The sequence below is a fragment of the Saimiri boliviensis genome, chromosome 17 (assembly GCF_048565385.1).
Source record: "Saimiri boliviensis isolate mSaiBol1 chromosome 17, mSaiBol1.pri, whole genome shotgun sequence".
Lineage (NCBI taxonomy): Eukaryota > Metazoa > Chordata > Mammalia > Primates > Cebidae > Saimiri > Saimiri boliviensis.
The window spans coordinates 34172046-34192239 of record NC_133465.1 but is presented as its reverse complement, the minus strand read 5'-3'; the positions used below and the strand labels follow the sequence as shown (position 1 = coordinate 34192239).

The 20194-nt window shown below is 48.3% G+C and overlaps 1 long non-coding RNA gene across 1 annotated transcript in view; it reads left to right on the top strand.

The window, feature by feature from the left end:
• Positions 1–6125: 6125 nt before the first annotated feature.
• The window catches only part of LOC120366913 (uncharacterized), a 28007-nt gene continuing 13938 nt past the window's right edge, over positions 6126–20194 (top strand). The window contains exons 1-7 of the long non-coding RNA XR_005581435.2: positions 6126–6275; positions 8397–8500; positions 12219–12360; positions 15462–15644; positions 16057–16157; positions 18645–18778; positions 19208–19536. This is a non-coding gene — a long non-coding RNA (uncharacterized LOC120366913). The remainder of the gene's footprint in view (positions 6276–8396; positions 8501–12218; positions 12361–15461; positions 15645–16056; positions 16158–18644; positions 18779–19207; positions 19537–20194) is intronic.

Below are 20194 nucleotides of genomic sequence, written 5' to 3'. Positions count from 1 at the left end.
TCCCAGGTGCTCTGTCCCAGGGAGTTGGAGCTTTATGAGTTTCCGTTGCACTACTGCCTTTTTTGATTTTTCTTTCAGGTCTGACCCGCCCAGCTAGCAGCACGCCTAGCCACTGCCTGCCCGCAGGGGATTTGCTGAGCTGCTGTGGGCTCTGCCCAGCTGCCCTGAGCTCTTCCCTGCAGTCCTGTTTATATGGGCGTAGTTAGAACCGTCTCGGCAACGGTGGCCCCGCCTCTGTTATGGCGGGCTCTCTCTGTTGTGGCAGGTTGCCTCAGCAACAGCAGCCTGCCTCCATAGAGGTGGAGAGTCTCAGTAATGGCGGAAGCCCCTCCCCTGCCGAGCCCAACCGTCCCGGGTTCAGCTGTGCTTGGTTTGAAGGGCTCAACCCAGAGGGTTTCCAATTACTTTTTTTTGTTTTCGTTGTTGTTAGGGGTGGAGGGGTGGGACCAACCGAGCCTGATCACCTGGCTCCCTGACTCAGAGTCTTTTCTTTTAAGTTGAACGACCCCGCGTTCCAGTCGCTTGTTGAAAAGGCGCCAGGATCTCCCGTGCGATTTTTTGCCTAGGTATCTCCTGGCCTGGCTCGCTATTTCAGCTGAATGGGCAACTCTGCCGTCTCAGGGCTCTGATCGCCAGCTAAGAGGGCTCCCAGACCAGTGGCTTTTGTAGGGAGAACCGCAGCAACAGGGCGTGGTCACAGCAGCCGCGCGGGGGGCAAAATAGCCACACCGCCGGGACTGCGATGCTGGCGACCCCTCTGCCTGGGTATCTCCTGGTCTGTGGGCAATAAGAGTTCGTCTGGAAATGCGGCGTCCACTCACCCTCTGCACTTTCACTGGGAGCTGAAGTCCTGAGCTGTTCTTAGGTGGCCATCTTCCCAGCATTCCGAGAGTAAAGATTTCTTTAAGGAGAGAGAGAGAGTTATTGAATGCAAAGGCAGGGGCACTTAGAACCACTGGAAGAATTTGCTCTATGCCCCTAGAATTTGAAGGATGCAGAAATGCAACCTGATGCGTGCTCCAAAACCAGAGACAGAGGCCCCGCTGGGATGGCCTATATGGACGGGCAGCCGAGAGGCAGGGCAGGGGCAGGAAGCGCTGCACTTGTGAGGTTGGGTGGTGCCAGGATACAGGTGTGCTTCCCATGGACCAGACATGGACTTCCCCTGAGAAAGACGGCTGCCTATGGCTTAAATGTGGATCCCCTAGAAGCAAGTGCTCCCTGCTGGAGAAGTGCGGTGGCCCCACAGAGGAGTAGATTGCTGCAAATGAGCGATTGTTTGGAACAACCTGGAGGAAGTGCCATCCAGGAAAATCCTCGGCCACGGTGGGAGATGGTGTCTCCAAAGAACCCTAAAGAGCACACACAGGAGAAACACACACTCAGGATACCAGGTTACAACAGTTCCAGTCAACCAAGACTTTGCTGGCCCCTTAAGCCTCTCCTTCTCCCTCCCACACTGGCCCAGGGAGAAGCCGACCACCGATAGGGGGCGCAAGGGAGAGACAGAGAAGGGGTGACCACATATATATATGCCTGTGCCCACAGGCCAAGCTCAGGAAGGGGAGAAGTTCTAAACTGCATGAGAGTTTGAGATGAGACTGAAACTTGATATTTTATTACCTGAAGGAACGAGACTCTTAATTAATACCTGGGAGTATCCAAAAATCAAGAGAAAGGAAAAATGAATCCACAGAGCCAGGGTGCCCGGCAAGTCAGGGGAAGAGTAAAGTTGCTTTCTGCCGGCACCCCACCAAGCCCAACTCATTCAATTACCTGGTTAATTTCTATTTTCCAGTTTATATATTGAACTGGCATGACTTACAGAGAGAATGAAAAATAAACTCTATTTTTAAAAGGGAAGAGTAGAGCTTTGCACTCTACATTTCAAAGTTTTCAGATTGATGAGAAGGCGTCCTGACAAGAGCCTGGGTTGACCAGGAGAGGAAGGAAATGAGGTATACGCTTGGGAATCGGGAAGTAGGTTTCCTCAAGGTTTTGTGTCTAAATAAGACTACAGACTTCAGCAAAAAACAAGTTAAGTAAGCAAGCTCTGAAGTACATTAGCCAGCCCTGAACAGTGCAATCCAGGTACCTTGCCCCAGAAAACAGAGTCTGGCAATTTTAGAATATGAAAGGCTTCTTCTCGCATAAACACTTTCTTTCTTGCAAATTCCTGAGAAACGAACGCTCAACCGGCTCTCAGGTCACACAGGGGAGAGACGTCAGGGAGAGAATTGTTTGCAGCCTGGGTGAGCTCTTTACAGAGACCTCAAGAGAGTCTAGATCTTCTGACTTCAAGTCAAGGTCTCTGAGGCCATATTTCGTATCTAAGAAAAAAAATAGTTTCATTGTTTTAAAGAAATGCCAAGCTGAAGATATGAGGGGAAAAAATGGATAAGCTACACCATGCCCTCTGAATCATTCGGGTGTTTTATGCACAGATTTTTATCCTTAAAAATAGAGAGGGGAATTAGGTTATGTTTGGAAGAGCTGAAGCATCAGATCTGGATTACCCAGTGGCCAGCCCCAGCTGTTGTCTGCCTATTGATGGTGGAGGCACTGGGGAAAAGATGTGACGACTGATTCGAAGTTACCAGCACCGGAGAGGTTGCCAGTGCCTGATAATTAGCACACATGTAACCCAAGTCCATCTGAGATGAGCAGGCTGGGTTCGAGCTGACTGGGGCCCCTTGGATGGAAACGCTCCACCCCCACCTGTGAAAGAGACACCCACCTTGCTGCTCATTGCAAAGGGTGGTCTGCGCTTCGTGGACCCTCACTTCCCTCCTAAGACCAATACTCAATTCAGGAGGCCCCATTCCCCCATTAGATGCTGATGTTTGACCTCCTTCCATCCTGAATTGTACTCTCAATTTGCAAGGATGAAGAAGGGAGACTTTCTGCAAAGATGATGCTCCCATTCATGATAAGGGACAACATGCATTTCAGTCTCCTGCAGCCCAGGTTGGTGCCAGGGTGGAGGTGGGAGCTGATCATTTGCAAGGAGACGGAGAGATGTCACCACAGCTTCACCGAGAAGCACGTCTGCTGCCAGAGCCCGCTTGTACTGACAGTGGAATGTGGTCAGCTCGTAGGCTGTGATGTCCCCGCCAGCAGAAGGACATCCGGCCCCTGATGGATGGGGTGGCTCTCTTATTTATCAAGGCTCTCATCAGAGTCTACTACCCACCAGCACCTCAGCCACTCCTGTTCCTCCTTTCACTAGTTCTCAGCGGCCTTGAACCCTGCTCTTCCCCCAAGATGGCTCTCCCTTCTTCCTGAGCACATGGTGAGACTATATTTCCTGGCCTCCCTTACAGCCAGGTGGGGGCCATATAACTAAGATGTCCCCAAAGAAATGTGAGTGGAAATGAGGGGTGCCACGTCCAAGCCTGAGCCTTCTCTACGTTCTCTCCCTTTCCTGGTCGCTGGAACCACAGCGGCCCAGCCTCAACCTGTAGACAAAGCCAAGACCTTAGAGAAGGAAACTGAGCCCCTCAGGGACTCTGGAACATTCACTCAAACTTACACAATGGAGAAGTAAATTCTGTCTTACATAAGCTACTCAATTACTATTGGGTCCCTTGTTTACAGCAGCCAAGCCTGACTTCTTACCAATACCCCCACTGCCTCCCAGCCAAGAAGACAGCAGTTCTCTTCCCAGAGAGGAAGGACAAGAGAAAGGTTTCTGGGAGGCAGAAACCACAATATAGAGAAGTATTCTGTCTTGGACATCACCTAGGTGAGACCAGAGGCCAGGAAGACAAACCCCAAACCCTTCTGATTTCTCCTTCTTTCTTAATTATAATCCCATTTGTAAGCCAAACCCTTCATTCTGTCTCCCTTAATGGCTAGTTTCTATTCTGGTCCTTTTTCAACCCTGTTCTCTTTTGCAATATTCAGGCGCTCAGGCAATGAAGGGGTGAGTCTGTTCCCTTAGACTGCCAGTCCCTTCTCTATCTTTTTAAATATTTCAGTTGCTCCCAGTCCTTATTTTTGCATTTCGATTTCCTGTGGTACAGTCAATTTATCTTGGTCACTCAATCAAGTTCTCCCTGGCTCTCTCCCCTCTTATCTCTCCTGCTCCGGGCTGACTGAAAATACCTACATTATCTTTGCAGCCAATATGCCGACTGGAAAAAAAATCTACAGATCGTCTCGATAGGGAGTCGTCTGAGGGAAAACTTGGAAATGCTGGACTTGTCAGGACAAGGATGAAATGTGAAGCCTCGATCCGTGACATTCTTTCAAGGTTAACGGAACAGGGCAGGCCTCTCCCAGGGGCATTTATAAGAATTCTCCTCTTTGTTTCAGTTCAGAAAGAGACTTTCCTCTGTATTTATCCTCCCACAGAATGGATTTACTACTCACCTCACCCCGTCACCTGGCCGCAGATCTCCTTGACCCGTGAGTCCCTGAGCCCTAGGCTTCCCACCTGTGATACCAATGTGCCATTTGCAGATGACTGCAAGTATCGGTAGAGAGCTCCCAGCAGAACCCTGGAACCAAAGTTGGAGACAAAAGTTCTATCTTTGCTGCCTGGAATCCTGAGGTTCTTGCATCAGAGAATCTCTCCTTTGAAGTCATTGCTCCCCCTCCTGGAGATCAGAACGCAGGGAGGATGGCAGGTGAAAATCTGTTCTTTTTAAAGAGGATTGCTGGATCTGGAACCAACTCTGAGTGGCAGACCTTACTTAATGACCCTAAGCTCCCTCTGCTTTGGCAACGGATGGACTTTGCATGCGGCTGACTCCCGGGGAAAGTGTGTGGATACTGGGCCTCCAGCTGTCTTCATTTCCACCAAACCATAGCCTCTCCATGAGTAACCTCACGACTCGGGCACTGGCCAGAGGGAGGGAGGGAGGGTGCAGGTCCTTGTCACGTAGCCTGACTGGTGTTCAGTCGACCCACAGGGATCCAGGCCATAAACAATAGGTATTTGTTCGAGGTCCACGTCGTATTCTCTTATCTGTTCAGAAGCCACAGATAATTTGGGGTCCCTCCTCAAAGGACACAAGGCCTTCAGCCTCAGCTCTTGGCTCTGTGGCCACCCCCCTCAAAGCTGGTAAGGAAAACCCTTCCCTCCTGCCTTGGGGCTTTTTCTTCTCCTTTTAGCCCACTTCCTCCCCTCCCACTTCTGCTCACTCCCTGGGACGTAGCTCAATTGTTTTGTCCCACTGCATTTGATGACTCTGGACTTAGGGATGGGGAAAGAGAAACAGGTTGGGATCCTGCCAGATGGACTCCTCTTCACAAATCTCTTGTGTGTTATAAGGGGAGCTCTGGTTCCTTCTTCGAGGCTTTAACACTTAGGAATTACATTTATCTTCCTGTAAGAGAGAACTGATCGATGTGACCTAAACGGAATAGAGATTTATTTCTCTGTTGTGTTATAGAAAAAAAAAAAAAAAAGAGTCCAGAATAAGGCAGCCAGGAGCTGATCTGAGAGCTCCCAGGATCCTTTGTGCTTCTGTTCCACCCTCCTCAGCATGTGGCTTCCATCCACACTGTGGCTTCACAGTGGCTGCTGGAGCTCCAGTCATCACGTTTATATTCCAAGCTGGAGGACACAGAAACAGCCAAAGAGTTTCCACTTAATTGACTATGTCTAACGGCAAGGGAGACTGGAAATGGGTTTGTCACCTGGGCATGTTGTCCAAGGTGATTTTGTCCTGGCATTTTCAGTACTCAACTTGGGTTTGAGATGGATAGAAAGGACATGGAGACATCATTCTGCATCACCTCGTCTGTCCTCTCTGCTCCTTGTCCCTCTGTTGGGAGAGGGAGAGGAAAAGGAAGAGTCATTCGTAAGTGACGAGTCCTTTTGGCCCTGGGAGCGGGAAATGGAAGAGGTGCACGGCGGCCTCTCTTTCCCAAGCCCTTAGCTGAGCCCGAGCGCAATTCTGCCCTTGGGCCAGGTGTGTGCCAGGCAGGGAAACAGTTGAGGGCATCAGTAATGCCGCTATAGTAATGAACTTCCGAGTTCTGGCACTAAGGAAGAAGAGCTGAATGGATTTCGGGAAGGCAACTGGGAGTGTTTGCCACAGAGGCAATCAGAGCGGTGGGGAGGAGTGGAAACGCTGGGGCCAGATGCCATCCTCTGCTCCACTAATCGCGGTGGGGAGAGTTTGGCCAAGTTACTTAATCTCTCTGTTCTTCTGTGTCCTCATCTTTATAGGTGGCGTAACCGTAGCACTGACCTCACTGTCGGTAGTGCTGTTATTGTTGGATTATTACATGGATGACAGGGGAAGCTACAGTTCTGCTGCATGGTAAGTGCTTGATAAATGCTAGTTTTTGTCATTCTTCTGCCTATCGTGGCATTACCGATGCCCTCAACTGTTTCCCTGCCTGGCACACACCTGGCCCAAGGGCCGAATTGCGCTCGGGCTCAGCTAAGGGCTTGGGAAAGAGAGGCCGCCGTGCACCTCTTCAATTTCCCGCTCCCAGGACCAAAAGGACTCAAGTCACTTAGGAATGACTCTTCCTTTTCCTCTCCCTCTTCCCACCAGAGGGACAAGGAGCAGAGAGGACAGAGGAGGTGATGCAGAATGATGCCTCCATGTCCTTTCTATCCATCTCAAGCCCAAGTTCAGTACTGAAAATGCCAGGCCAGGCTGGGTGTGGTGGTTCATACCTGTAATCTCAGCACTTTCAGAGGCTGAGGCGGGAGGGGGGCTTGAGCCCAGGAGTTTGAGACCAGCCTGGGCAACATAGTGAGACCCCCATCTCTGAAAAAAAAAGAAGAAAAATGCCAGCCCTCTCACTCTAGTCGTTGCCCAGGGTAACTGTGCATAACCCTGGTCCAGGGGCTTCAGGAATCCACTTGGCCCTTGCCCGAAGGAATTTACAGTCTAGGACAGGGATTGGCAAACTACAGCCTGCAGGCCAAATCCAACCTGACAGCAGCTTTTGTAGATAAAGTTTTATTGGGAAATGGTCACACTCAATTGTTTACATATTGTCTGTGGCTGCTGTTACACCACAACACCAGAGTTTTGTGGCCACAGCAGAAATGTCCCACGATGCCAAAATTCTTACTCTCTGGCTCTTCACAAAGCAAGTCTGCCAATTTCGGTTCTGAAAGGAGAAAAAGAACAGACGTTTAAAAACATCAGCAGGTGAACATAATCAAACGGTAGACTGGATGACATAAGTAAAGGGAAAGGGAAGGGCCTGGAGGAACTGAAAGCCACAGCTGGCAGTGGGTATGGACAGAGAGAGGAGGAGCAGACCAGAACGGGGATGCGGGCAAAGCCAACCTTGGCCTGATCTGTTATGCTTTGTTTTATAAGGATAGTAGACTTAGGTAGTTAAAAACTCATTTTTAAAAGAGTGTATTGATTGCTGGAAAGCGTGTGACATGTTTAACACTCTTGTGGATTCCTAATAAAGTATAAATTAATATAACCCGTTTGGAAAGCAATTTGAGAAAATATGTCAAGAGCCTTAAACATGTTCCTACCTCTGGCCTCATAATTTCACTTCTGGGAATCCATCCTAAGGTTGTAAACTAAAATGTCACAAATCTTTGTGCACAAATATATAAACTGTAATACGACTGCTAGTAGCAAAAAGCTACAACCACTTAGATGGTTAGTCACACAGAAGTTAAATAAATTATGAGGCCAGGCGCAGTGGCTCATGCCTATAATCCCAGCACTTTCAGAGGCCAAGGCAGGTGGATCACTTAAGCTCCATCTCTACTAAAAAAAAAAAAAAAAAAAAAAAAAAAAAAAATACAAACATCACCCAGGTGTGGTAGCACCTGCCTGTAGCCCCAGCTACTCAGGAAGCTGAGGTGGGAGGATGCTTGAGCCCAGGAGGTGGAGATTGCAGTGAGCTGAGATTGCTCCACTGCGCTCCAGTCTGGACAACACAGTGAGACCCCATCTCAAAAAATAAAACAAAAATAAATTATGATACATCTATATGATGTATAGTAACTAAAATGATGTCCACTAAGAGTTTGTAAATAATTTGAGGAAATGCTAAGTGAATAAATAGAATACAAAGTCATATGTAGTTTCATGACAGTTATATTAAAAAGAAATATTACAACCAGAGAATACCCAAATGTCACAATAGTTATCTTCAGAGGAATGTATGATTCATGCTTTTCTTTTTTATACTCATATATATTTTTTGTTCTAGAACACCTTGGTTTTATTTTCATGAGGGGAAACCTGCATATCATCTTTAATTCTAGGGGTTTTCGAAGAGTGCTGTTATGAACTGAATGTTTGCATGGCCCCAAAATTCATCTGTTGAAATCCTAACTCCAGTGCGATAGTATCAGGAGGTGGGGCCTTTGGGAGGTGATTAGGACATCAGGGTGGAGCTCTCATGAATGGGATTCGTGCCCTTATAAAAGAATCCCTATTTCTTCACAGGAGGACTCAGTGAGAACACAGCCATCTATAAACCAGGAAGCCGACTTTCATGAGACACTAAGTTGGCCAGTGCCTCGATTTTGAACTTCCCAGCCAACAGAATTGTGAGAAATAAATTTCTGTTATTTATAAACCACCCAATCTAAGGTATAGCAGCCCAAACAGACTAAGACAGGTGCCAAGTTGATCAGAGATTTGGTGAAAACAGAAAAGAGAAGGTGGGAGTTAATCACCTCATTTCTATAGGGTCAGGAAAGCAATTAGAGGGAAGGGAAAGATTTACACTCCACTCCGCCAAACAGGCAGGGCAGCAGCGTGGTCTGTGGACACAGCCCCACCACATGCTCCTTCACTCTGTTCCACCCTCTACTGCTGAGAGCCTAGTGGGTAGAGCGCTTAAAGGGCCAGCCTCTCCCCACTCCACAGACTGAGGTTTCAGCTTCCTTCAAAAGCAGGGGTCTAGCTCATCAGCAGAGAGGGAGAGAAGAGAGGATCAAGGATGAAGAGGGCCAGGCGTGGTGGCTCATGCCTGTAGTCCCAGCACTTTGGGAGACTGAGGCAGTCAGATCACTTGAGGTCAGGAGCTTGAGACCAGCCTGGCCAATGTGGTGAAACCCTGCCTCTGTTGAAAATACTGAAAATACAAAAATTAGCCGGGTGTGGTGGTAGGCGCCTGTAATCCCAGCTACTCAGGAGCTGAGGCAGGAGAATCACTTGAACCCGGGAGGCAGAGGGTGGCAGTGAGCTAAGTATAGTACCAGTGCACTCCAGCCTAGGTGGCAGAGCAAGACTCTGTCTCCAAAAAAAAAAAAAAGTATGAATGGCGGGAGTGGGGAGGCATCCATTTTCTCAGGAGGGACTTTAGAGTCACTGAGATCCCTGCCTTCTGAAAAGTTTCCTATGGCTCAGACCTTCAGTGCAATTCTGAAATTTGCAGCAACCCTATTTGTTTGGTCTTCCCTTCTCCAAAAAAAAAAAAAAAAAAAAAACCATGAGAAATAATATCACAGCTGGGTCCTCAATCTATGCAGTATGCTAGGAAGGCTTCAAGAGACCAGGTCTGCTTGAAGGCGGGAAATTCGGCATCTATATGGGGAACCCCTTGGAAAACAGCTACTAACTGCGCCCCTTCTGCAAACCTCAGTCCCTCGGCCTTGAATTCTAGCTTCACCATGCCTGGGCTGTGTGACCTCAGGAAAGATACTTACATTCTCTGAGCCCCATTTGCTTCATTTGTATGTTAGAGTAGGGGATGGCCATCCAATAAGTGTTGCTGAAAAGACCAGAAATAGTTTTTGCAATGTGCACTGTGCAATAACGGGCACGTTGTAGGTGCTCATAAAAGGTCATTTTTACTTATCAAATTACATTTTCTGAGCACCCTGATGATGGGAGGACAGGAAACTGGGATCCAGCGCTAATCTAGAAAGGACAGTTAGCCTGTATGTTTCCCAAAGCAAAAAGAATCAGGAGTTCTATTTATAGATCTGATGCATTCAGCCTTCAAGAAGCAACTGAAACCCAGGCTTCCCTCCCTTCCCTACCATCCCTGCCCTCTGTCCCAGCGCAGTGTTCCTGACCACAAAAGCCTGAAGCACGTCCTCTCTCCCCTGGACAAGGAGAGCAATCACTGTCAGAACCACTCTTTTGATAATTAATCACAAAGAGACCCGTGATATCTCTTCTACTGTAGTCAAAACTAGTGTGTTCGCCGGGCGCGGTGGCTCAAGCCTGTAATCCCAGCACTTTGGGAGGCCGAGACGGGTGGATCACGAGGTCGAGAGATCGAGACCATCCTGGTCAACATGGTGAAACCCCGTCTCTACTAAAAATACAAAAAATTAGCTGGGCATGGTGGCGCGTGCCTGTAATCCCAGCTACTCAGGAGGCTGAGGCAGGAGAATTGCCTGAACCCAGGAGGCGGAGGTTGTGGTGAGCCGAGATCGCGCCATTGCACTCCAGCCTGGGTAACAAGAGCGAAACTCCGCCTCAAAAAAAAAAAAAAACAAAAAAAAACAAACAAAAAAAAACTAGTGTGTTCGCTGTTCCCAGATCCTGAACTCCCCACGTATTTGGGTCTCATCTCTTCAGCAAGAATTCAAGCCCCGAGGGTGAGGTGCTTCCTTTACTTTTTGCATTCAGTAGGTGATGGGTACTTGTTGCACGTCGGATTTTTGTGTTTGTTTAGATCTAGTCCACAGGAAATGCGGCTATACTTGGCAGGCGCAGGGTGGAATAGCTGTAGTTCTAAACAAATCAGGACAGCTCTGAGACTGGCCGCTTCCAAGGGGGAAAGGTCAAATGCAAAGAACGCTCAGCAGGAGGGGGCTTTCTGTGTTCCCCCCATGAGTGGCTCTAACCATATCAGTGGGTGGAGGGAGGAGCAGTGCTGTCAAATCAGGGACGAGGTTTGTGTCTGGGGTGATGCCAGGACACCGGTTGCTTCCTGCCCACCCACAGCTGCATCTGGGAGTCCTGGGCAGCCGCCACCTGGGGAAGCCGGACTTAATCAGGAAGTGTGGGGGCTGCCAGCAGGGGCAGGAGGCCATGCAGCCAAGCCAATTCTGGAATCATTTGGAAAGAGGGAATATCCGGCTCCTCTCCTCCCTCACATCTCTGCTTCTGGGTCTGAGCTTGTGCGTCCAGCATGGGCTAAGGAGTGCCACGCTCCCAGGCTCCTGGCAGGAGCAGATGTGTCCCCAACCCCTCCTCCCCCTGCAACCTGAGGCCCTCTGGTCAGGGCCGGAGACAAAGTCTTACTCTGTTGCCCAGGCTGGAGTGCAATGGTGAGAGCTCAGCTCACTACAACCTCCGCCTCCCGGATTCAAGTGATTCTGCTGCCTCAGACTCCGGAGTAGCTGGGATTACAGGCACACCATCACAGCAGACTAATTTTTGTGTTTTTAGTAGAGACAGGTTTTCTCCATGTTGGCCAGGTTGGTCTTGAACTTCTGACCTCGTGATTTGCACGCCTTTACTTCCCAAAGTGCTGGGATTACAGGCGTGAGTCACTGCGCCCGGCCCACATGGCTTCCTTTTGATTTGAGGCCTTCCTGGGCTGGCTGCACCTCCCCTGCCACCAGGGCAGCAAATGGCCAGTGGTGTCCTCGGAGAAGGGGCAGAGGAGGGCGGGGAAGGACGAATGCCTCCTGCTTCCCTCCTCGCCCTGCTGAGCGAGACACCTCCCAGCCAGACCCAGGGCGCAGCCGAGGGCCTTAGCCTGCTGTTCCCACCAGGTCCCCACTATTTTAACACCGACACCCTGAAACCATGGGGTGGCACCCTCCACCTCTACCCCGCCCCTACCCCAGGACCCTTTCACCAGAGCAGAGGTTTCTCACAAATCGCCGTAGAGAGAGCGTTGCTAGCAGCAGCAGCAACTGACTGATGCAGAATGGGGCTGGGGCACCTGGTGGTTTGGGTGGCGGGGGAGGAGTCCTCCCAGTCCTGGAGCCGGGCTTGGAGCGTTGGTCCGCTGCTCATGGCAGCAGAGCGCCCCCTGCTGCCCGAGCCCCAATGGTGTCCAGCCAGGCGGGAAGAGGATGCAGCCGCTGGGTACTGACGTCTGCCTGCAGTGGCCAAGGCCTGCAGCAGCCCCTCTTTGGGGCGGCAGTTCTCTAGGGCGTCTTGGCTAAGTCAACCCGGGGTTGGTTGGGACCCTGGCTCTACTTCGCACTGCCTGCCTGCCCCACTATGGACATATGCTCTAACCTCGAAGCTTCCGTTTCTTCATCATTAAATTGAGATCATCAATAGTACTGACATCACAGTGATGTTTTTTGTTTGTTTGTTTGTTTTTGTTTTAAATTTTATTTTAAACAGAGACGAGGTTTCACCATGTTGGCCAGGATGGTCTTGATCTCTTGACCTTGTGATCCACCCACCTCGGCCTCCCAAAGTGATGGGATTACAGGCGTCAGCCCCCGTGCCCGGCCCACAGTGACGTTTTACAGAGATAATTCAGGTAAAGCACACCCTAATCTTTCAATAATAGTAACATTGTTATTGATTCAGCTGACACCTCTACAACTCAGCGATAAGACAACCGACTTTTGTCTCATGGACAAAATCAGGGGATCTGTTTTTTCAAAGCATTTTCATTATTAAATGGATCTCATCTGGCTGCATGGGCATACTTGAGGGAAGCAACTTTGCCCAAAGGGGAAATAAATGCCAGAGACATACACAGAAACATCACCCACAAACAATTACTCAACAATTGTTCAATGCTCTAAGCTGTACAATAACGCAAGGAGACGAAAGTTAAGTTTAGGGCAGCTGGGCCCTGCATTCTCAAATCTTCCCTCTCGCTGGATGTCTATTAACTGCAAACATGCTGAAATATCCCCCATAGAAGCGAGCAAGCAAACAGCAAAACTCCCTTGCCGCCCTGTCTCCCTCCAGCTAGCCTCCTACGCCAGATTTCTGGCCTTCCCCAGATGACCAAATGGCTCAAAACACCCTCCGTGACTCCCTTCCTGACCTGTTAACCCACTTAGCTCTTGAACCCACTTAATCAACTATCTGCGTCCACTTCTTCCCTGCCCTTGTCAAAAACGCTACAGCCACACACCGCTCATCCTGCGGCCCATTCTCAGGCCTCACCCTTTCCAGCCATTGGCGACACTGAGGTAGTTGATGGGCGGCTCCTTCCTCCTCCTTGAAGCACTTCTTCCTTCCACTCACCCCTGGTTCTCCTCCAAGCTCTCTGGCCAGTCCTTCTCTGTCACCTTGGACTGGAAGCTCTTCTTCTCAACCCCCAAACGTCAGAACACTCTAGCTCAGTGGCCAGCCTCTGCTATATCTGTGCTTCCACTCAGCCTTATGCCTTAACTGCGGCGCCCCGACGCTGCCCATGTGCGAATCTCCAGCTGAGCCCCTCTCCTGAGCTCCACATCTGCACGCTCCACGGCCTCTTCACCATCTGCACTCGCGTGCCCCGTAGACACCTAACTTAACATGTCCAAACAGAGCTCTTGGCAGGGTGTGGTGGCTCATGCCTGTAATCCCAGCACTTTGGGAGTCCCAGGTGGGTGGATCACCTGATGTCAGGAGTTCGAGATCAGCCTGCCCAACATGGTGAAACCCCACCTCTACTACAAATACCAAAAAAAAAAAAAAAAAAAAAAAAAAAAGCTGCGCATGGTGGCATGTGCCTATAATCCCACCTATCCAGGAGGCTGAGGCAGGGGAATTGCTTGAACCCAGGAGGCAGAGGTTGCACTGTGCCGAGATCATGCCACTGCACTCCAGCCTGGGAGACAGAGCAAGACTGTCTTTAAAAAAGAAAGAAAAAAGAAAAGAAACAGAACTCTGGATTCCTCTCTCCTCCCAGTCCTTCCCATCGTTTTTTTTCCTCACTGGTTTCTCCTGAGAAATCTTTCCCGTCCCATCAGGGGTAACTTCTCACTTCCGGTTGCTCAGGTCCAACAGCGTGTTGTTCATCCTTTTGCCTCTCTTTCGCGCCTTCCACCAATCCATCAGCAAATCCAATCAGTTTGACCTTCAAGATGTGTCTAGAATCTGCCCACTTCTTGAAATCTCCATTGCTACTCCCAGTCCCAGCCACGGCCATCTCCTGGCTGGGCTCCCAGCTTTCACCCTGTTCCTCTGCTGACATTTCTACATGGCAGCAGAGAAGAGGCTTTTATGACAACAGCCGGATCGTGTCACTCCTTGGCTTAAACTCTCCAAAGCTTTCTCTTCTCACTAAGAGAAGAGGATGCAGGGTCCTTGCATGGACTCCAAGGCTACATGTGGTCTTGCCTCTGTCTTCTCCTCCAACCTTATCTGCTACCCACCCCGTACTCACGTCGCTCTGGCTACACTGGCCTCCTCGCCATTGGTGGAGTGTGCTGAGCATGATTCTGCCTGCAGCCTTTGTCCTTATTGCTCTCTTTTCCTGTAACACTCTGACCCCAGACAACCACAGGGCTCCTTCCGTCACGCCATTCAATCTGTGCTCATTGCAGCAGAAAGGCCTTTCCTAACCATTCTCTGTGAGATAGGAACTCCGCCCTTTCCCCTTGCTGTGTGTACTTTTTCTTCATAGCTTATATTATCACTTGACATAGTACAAGTTTAGCAGTTATTTTTTGTCTCCCCCAACTAGATTATAAGCTCCACGAGAACACGGACTTTGTTTTGTTCACTGCTATATCCCCAGTTCCTAGTACAGTGCCTAGCACATAGTAGCTGCTCAATAAATATGTGTTGACTGGCCAAGCGCAGAGGCTCATGCCTGTAATTCCAGCACTTTGGGAGGCCACGGTGGTTGGATCACCTGAGGTCAGGGGTTTGAGGCCAGCCTGGGCAACATGGTGAAACCCCTGCCTCTACTAAAAATACAAGAATTAGCCAGTGTGATGATGCATGCTTGCAATTCCAGCTACTCGGGAGGCTGAGGCAGGAGAATCGCTTGAACCTGAGAGGCAGAGATTGCAGTGAGCCAAGATCGCCCCACTGCACTCCAGCCTGGGTGACAGAGTAAGACTATCTTGAAAAAAAAAAAAAAGTGTGTTGACTACAAGAATGAACTAGTCCATCCTGGCAACCTCTACTACGTGGCTAGGAGGCAGAAGATCCATGGGCAGCCGCAGCACTGACTTCAGAGACATATTCATGACTCTCTGCTTTGTCTTTCACCAATAATCCATTAGATAGGCCTATAACTAGAACATAAGCAATAATGCCTTAGCCTTCTCAGTATCAAAAATACTATGTAAAACCTTTAAAGGTTGTGAGATAACATGATCTCTTCCACTTCTGGATTGGACAATTAGATTTCGTTTTTTCCCATCATAGGAGCAGAGACAAACTTGTGAAATCATTCACCCCAGATTTTCTCTCTGTTACATCACGTCATCGCTTCTGTCACTCATTGTTCTAGTGATACATTCAAAATAATGAACATTCAGGGTAATGCCAGCTGGGTCTGGGATGGCCCTGGCTGTTTCAAATCACACTCTTAAATAAAAGCAGAAATACACCTGACCTTCTAGCATCTTTGGGGAAAAGAGGGTCAGTGCTTCTAAATCTAAATCTCCCTTCTCATTTCACCTACAGATCAACTGTAGACTTGTGTGCACTGCAAGAAAGACCAAGAATATGCTCAAAAATGGACAGACGGAGAGTGGCTTAGAAATCCTCTTTTCCACAGATTGCACCCCTCCCAGGGTGTGTGACCTTCCCAGCCACATGCAATATCACTTTCCTGTGTTCATCTTCCCCAGATGAGGATGCCTTTGGGTGAGTGAGACATCTCCAAATAAGTAAAAGCTGCTTCAACTGGCTGCCACTTCTGTTTATTATGGAGTACTTTGAGCTGCCACCATGCAGAAGATCCCACTCCTGATAGTCATGGTACTTTTAACTTACCAGAATCATGTGTTGTGTTATTCATCTCTATGGGCATCGGTGCAAAGCACTGACATCATCCAGCAACCCCCCAATCCACTTGGTTCTATCCCTAGCCTCTCATGCCTGCTCACTCTTTCTCATTCTAAGGTGAACTAGCATGATTTACTTCTTGGTGCTCTTAGGCCCTGGGAATGCAAAGTCCTTTATCTATGGGTCCAAGGTTTATCCCTCAGGCTTCAAATGTTAATTCTGCTCCTTGAATATTATCTTATTCTGTTTTTTTTCTTTTTTCTTTTTTTAGACGGGGTCTCACTCTGTCACCAGGCTGGAGTGCAGTGGCACGATCTCGGCTCACTGCAACTTCCAACTCCCTGATTTAAGCGATTCTCCTGCCTCAACCTCGTGAGTAACTGGGATTACAAGCACGCACCACCATGCCTGGTTAATTTTTGTATGTTTTTAGTAGAGATGGGGCTTTACCATGTTGGCGAGGATGGTCTCCATCTCCTGACCTTGTGATTTGCCCACCTCATACTCCCAAAGTGCTGGGATTACAGGTGTGAGCCACCGCACCCAGCCCTCATTCTTTCATTCAACAAGTATTTGGACTGGATAAACTGATATAAATTCACAATTACCATTAGTGTGCCAAATACTAAATAGAGATATTTATAAGGTGCCAAGGAAGGCTAGAGGAAGATTACTGGTTGGGGGAAGAATATAGAAGATGGATTAGGGTTGGGGGCTGAAGGCGGCTCACCAGTCAGGAAGTCACTGCAAGAGCCCAGGCAAGACACTGGGAGAGCAGCTGTGGGTGGTAGGGATGGTGCTGGGGATGGACCGGATCTGGGAAATTACAGAATTAACTGGAGAAGAGGGACAGGGTCAGTCCAGGGACACCTCCAGCTTTGGGGTGTGGATAGCTAGGCATCCACATCCCAGAAAGATTGTTTGCCATCCCCTTCTCCTTTCTCTTCCTTACCTTCAGGATCCAGCCCATGTAATTATCCCCAGAATATTCACAGCCCCAACCTACCAGTCTCATCACACACCCTCTCTGTGACTCAGTGTCCTCATCCATAAACGGGGGCAATAGTCATTCCCGTGTAAGTTTGCAGTGAGGAATAAACAGTTTATCTGTGGGAAGTGTTTTGGATAGTGCTTGGGACATAATAAGCAGTGAAGAGATGTTAGCTATGGGAAATAAATAGCTATTTATTTCCCAACCACCTATCCTGAATGACTGTGCTTCTAACTCACCTCGAGGAGCTATCAGCGTGTTCTAGGCTCCTCTGCTCTGGGTCTATGCACAGACTAACATCTTTCCAAGCTTAATTTTTTTCTGACGTTTTTTAGATTCCCAAATTTCTGCTATGGAGGAACTCTTTGCTATAAGACTTTAACTTACTCTCAAAGTAAGCTGAATTAAACATGGAGATGGCCCCCTCGGCCCCCAGCACTCCCCTTCTGCTGCATCCACAGCCGCTCTTCCTCTCCTGTGGGCAGAATGAAACAAAATAAGCAGGACAGAAACTCCATCCCCTGGGTGGGTGCTGCCAGCCACCTGACTGGCTCCAGCTGAAACCTGCTTGTTTCTCTTTCCACTCGCTAAATGCTCACAGTTGTCTGTCTGTTTTCCTCTAATACTTGACTTCCCAAAGAAGGAAAACAACTGGATACTTGTAAATATTTTAATCTCTCTTTTTCTTTCTCTCTCTAGTATCAAAAAAAAGCAGGGGGTGCATGAAGGGATCTTTTTCTCCTGGGTAGAGTTTAAGTTGGCAAAACCTGCTGATAATTTTGTTGCATGTCTTAGGGGGATAGGAACAGCGCATTCCTTGAGCAGAGAACTAGGCTGAGCTCTTAACCCCTTAGCGTTAATCCCTCCGCCTCCACTAGGACTTTGAGTAGCAGTAGAAAGAATCCAAACCAGGGAGTGGCCAACATGACCACAGAGCAGTGGAAACCAGGCAGGGTCTAGGTGGCAGAATTGGTTTCTGAATTGCTGCAGGGCATTCAGATTACGGAACTGTTCCCAGGAGGAAAAGGCAGGAATGAACACCAGTGGCCTAAGCTGAGGATGGGAGAACAAGGACAGACTCTAATCGTATCCTGCACCTCAAGCCTGCTTTCCAGCATCTTCCAGAAAGAGCTGAAGGCTTTGAATAGGGGAAGATACTGTCTCTGGTGTCAGAACCTTTAAAGGTTGTATCTGAGCAGGAAAATATTTACTATAGAAGGTGTGGTACATGCAACAATGTCGTTCAAAATGGAAAGACTCAAATCTGAACTCTTGTGGGGGTGTAAGTTTTTGCAAAATCTGTGAAAAGCAAATTGGCCAAATGAGTCAAGAGCCATAAAAAGATCCAGTATCTTTGACTCAGAACTCCCACTTCTGCGTTCAATCCTAAGGAGAGCACTCCAAATACAGAAAAAGATATCTGCTATGGGGCAAAAATGGAAACATCCCATCTGCCCATTTATAGGGGAAGGGTGAAAAACACCAGGAGGAGCTCCTTGAGAAACCATCTGGCAACATGTCTCTAACGGAGAGAACGTGAAAACACAGAGACATTTTATAACAGGGTAGGAAACAACAGTTACACTAAAGTTTGTGTATGCTAGACTTTCAACCATTGGCTGCAGAGGATGGAGACTGTGCATGTCAGAAGAAAATGAACAGAATAAAATAGATTAAAATGTATATATACCCGTGTTTCGGGGGTAGAACTATGGCTAGTTTTTTTCTTTTTTTTCCCCTTCTTTTGTATTTTTCAAGAGCTCTTTAATGAGGTGTTTTACTTGTAAAGTAGAAAATATAATTTTGGGTCTTCCAATTAGAAAATCTATCAAGAGTTCTTTTTCTAACCTCAGCATTTTTCATGGAAGGAATTTTTGCAGAATTTCTTTCATTCCACCGAAAAGTCTATTGGCTTGCAAGTTCTGGACGTGAGGGCGATCTGGCTGCAGTACCTGTCACCCGATTGATCTCGAGGGTTGATTCGGCTGATCTGGCTGGCTAGGTGGGTGTCCCCTTCCTCTGTCACCACTCCACGTGTGTCCCTCCCGAAGCTGCGTGCTCAGCTGAAGACAACCATCCCTGATAGAGGAGGACTGATTTTCGGTCAAGGGCATGTGAGTAGCTGCGCTCCCCTGCTAGAACCTCCAGACAAGCTCTCAGGTTCAGCCATTGGAAGTATATTAACACATGTTTGCTCCCTGAAAATGCCCATTCTCCCTGAGCTTTTGTCTCCAAACAGGAGAGATGCTGAGTGGGGGCAGAATCGATTTTGGTATATACGGCCAACTCTAGACTGCTGTTTACACAGAAACACCCCAAGAAAGTTAGGATAAAGCCTTCCACCAGATAATCTGATTTACCTAGAATACTGCATCTCTTTATGGATGATCCCAGGCAGATCTTTCAGGAATACCCATCTTTTGTGTTGCAGGCACAGATATGAGAGAACCCCAGAAATGGAGGAGGAAGAAGAGTTTGTGTATGAGAAACCATTTCCTTCAAGCCTGCAGAAATAGTCCAGAACCTGTGTGCTGTGAACGTGGAATGAGCCAGGGCCGCCCTACCCCCAGCAATCCATGCAAAAAAGAGAAACAACTAATCAGAGTGACCTGTGTGCAGCATCCTGAATCCTAAAGACACAGAGCTACTGTCGGAATACATGGGTGGATATGAGGCGGAAGCCCAAGCGGCACCACCTGCGCCTCTGTCTCTGACACCCACTGTGAAAGCAGAATCAGCAGGTCTCCCAGGAGCTCCAGGGTGAGTGAGCTAGGGGCTGGGGGATTGTTGCCTAAAGGGCATTATTATTATCATTATTATTATTATTGCATACTGCTTGAGAGAGCCTGTGAGACTCACCTCTGAATTATGACTATTCCTGTTTATGAAATGGAAAGAGATTGGTAGATAAGCCCATAAAGGTGCAAACAACAGGACCACCATCAGAAGCCCCTCATTTTGCCAGAGACAGCTCTGGTTTGGCAAACTCCAGGTGACTTCTTGGAGGGTCCGGCATCTCTGAAACCTCTGACTTCCTTGTCTTTCTCACCCCTCCCCATCCTGAACACCCATCCCACCCCTGCCCATTTATGTTTTGTTCAGCCAATCAAAGAGCTAAATAATTTTCTCATTTTTATAAGGAAAATTTAAGAGTATAATAAACCCCATGTACCCTTGTCCCAGATTCAATAATTATCAACCCATGGCCAATCTGGTTTCATCTGCATTCCCACCCACCTGTCAATTATTTGGAAGTAAATACCAAACATTACATTATTTTCTCCATAAAGAGTTCACTATATATAAATCTAAAAGACGAAGTCTTTTTAAAAGCATTCTTGGCCAGGCATGGTGGTTCATGCCTGTAATCCCAGCACTTTGGGAGGCCAAGGTGAGTGGATCACCTGAGGTCAGGAAT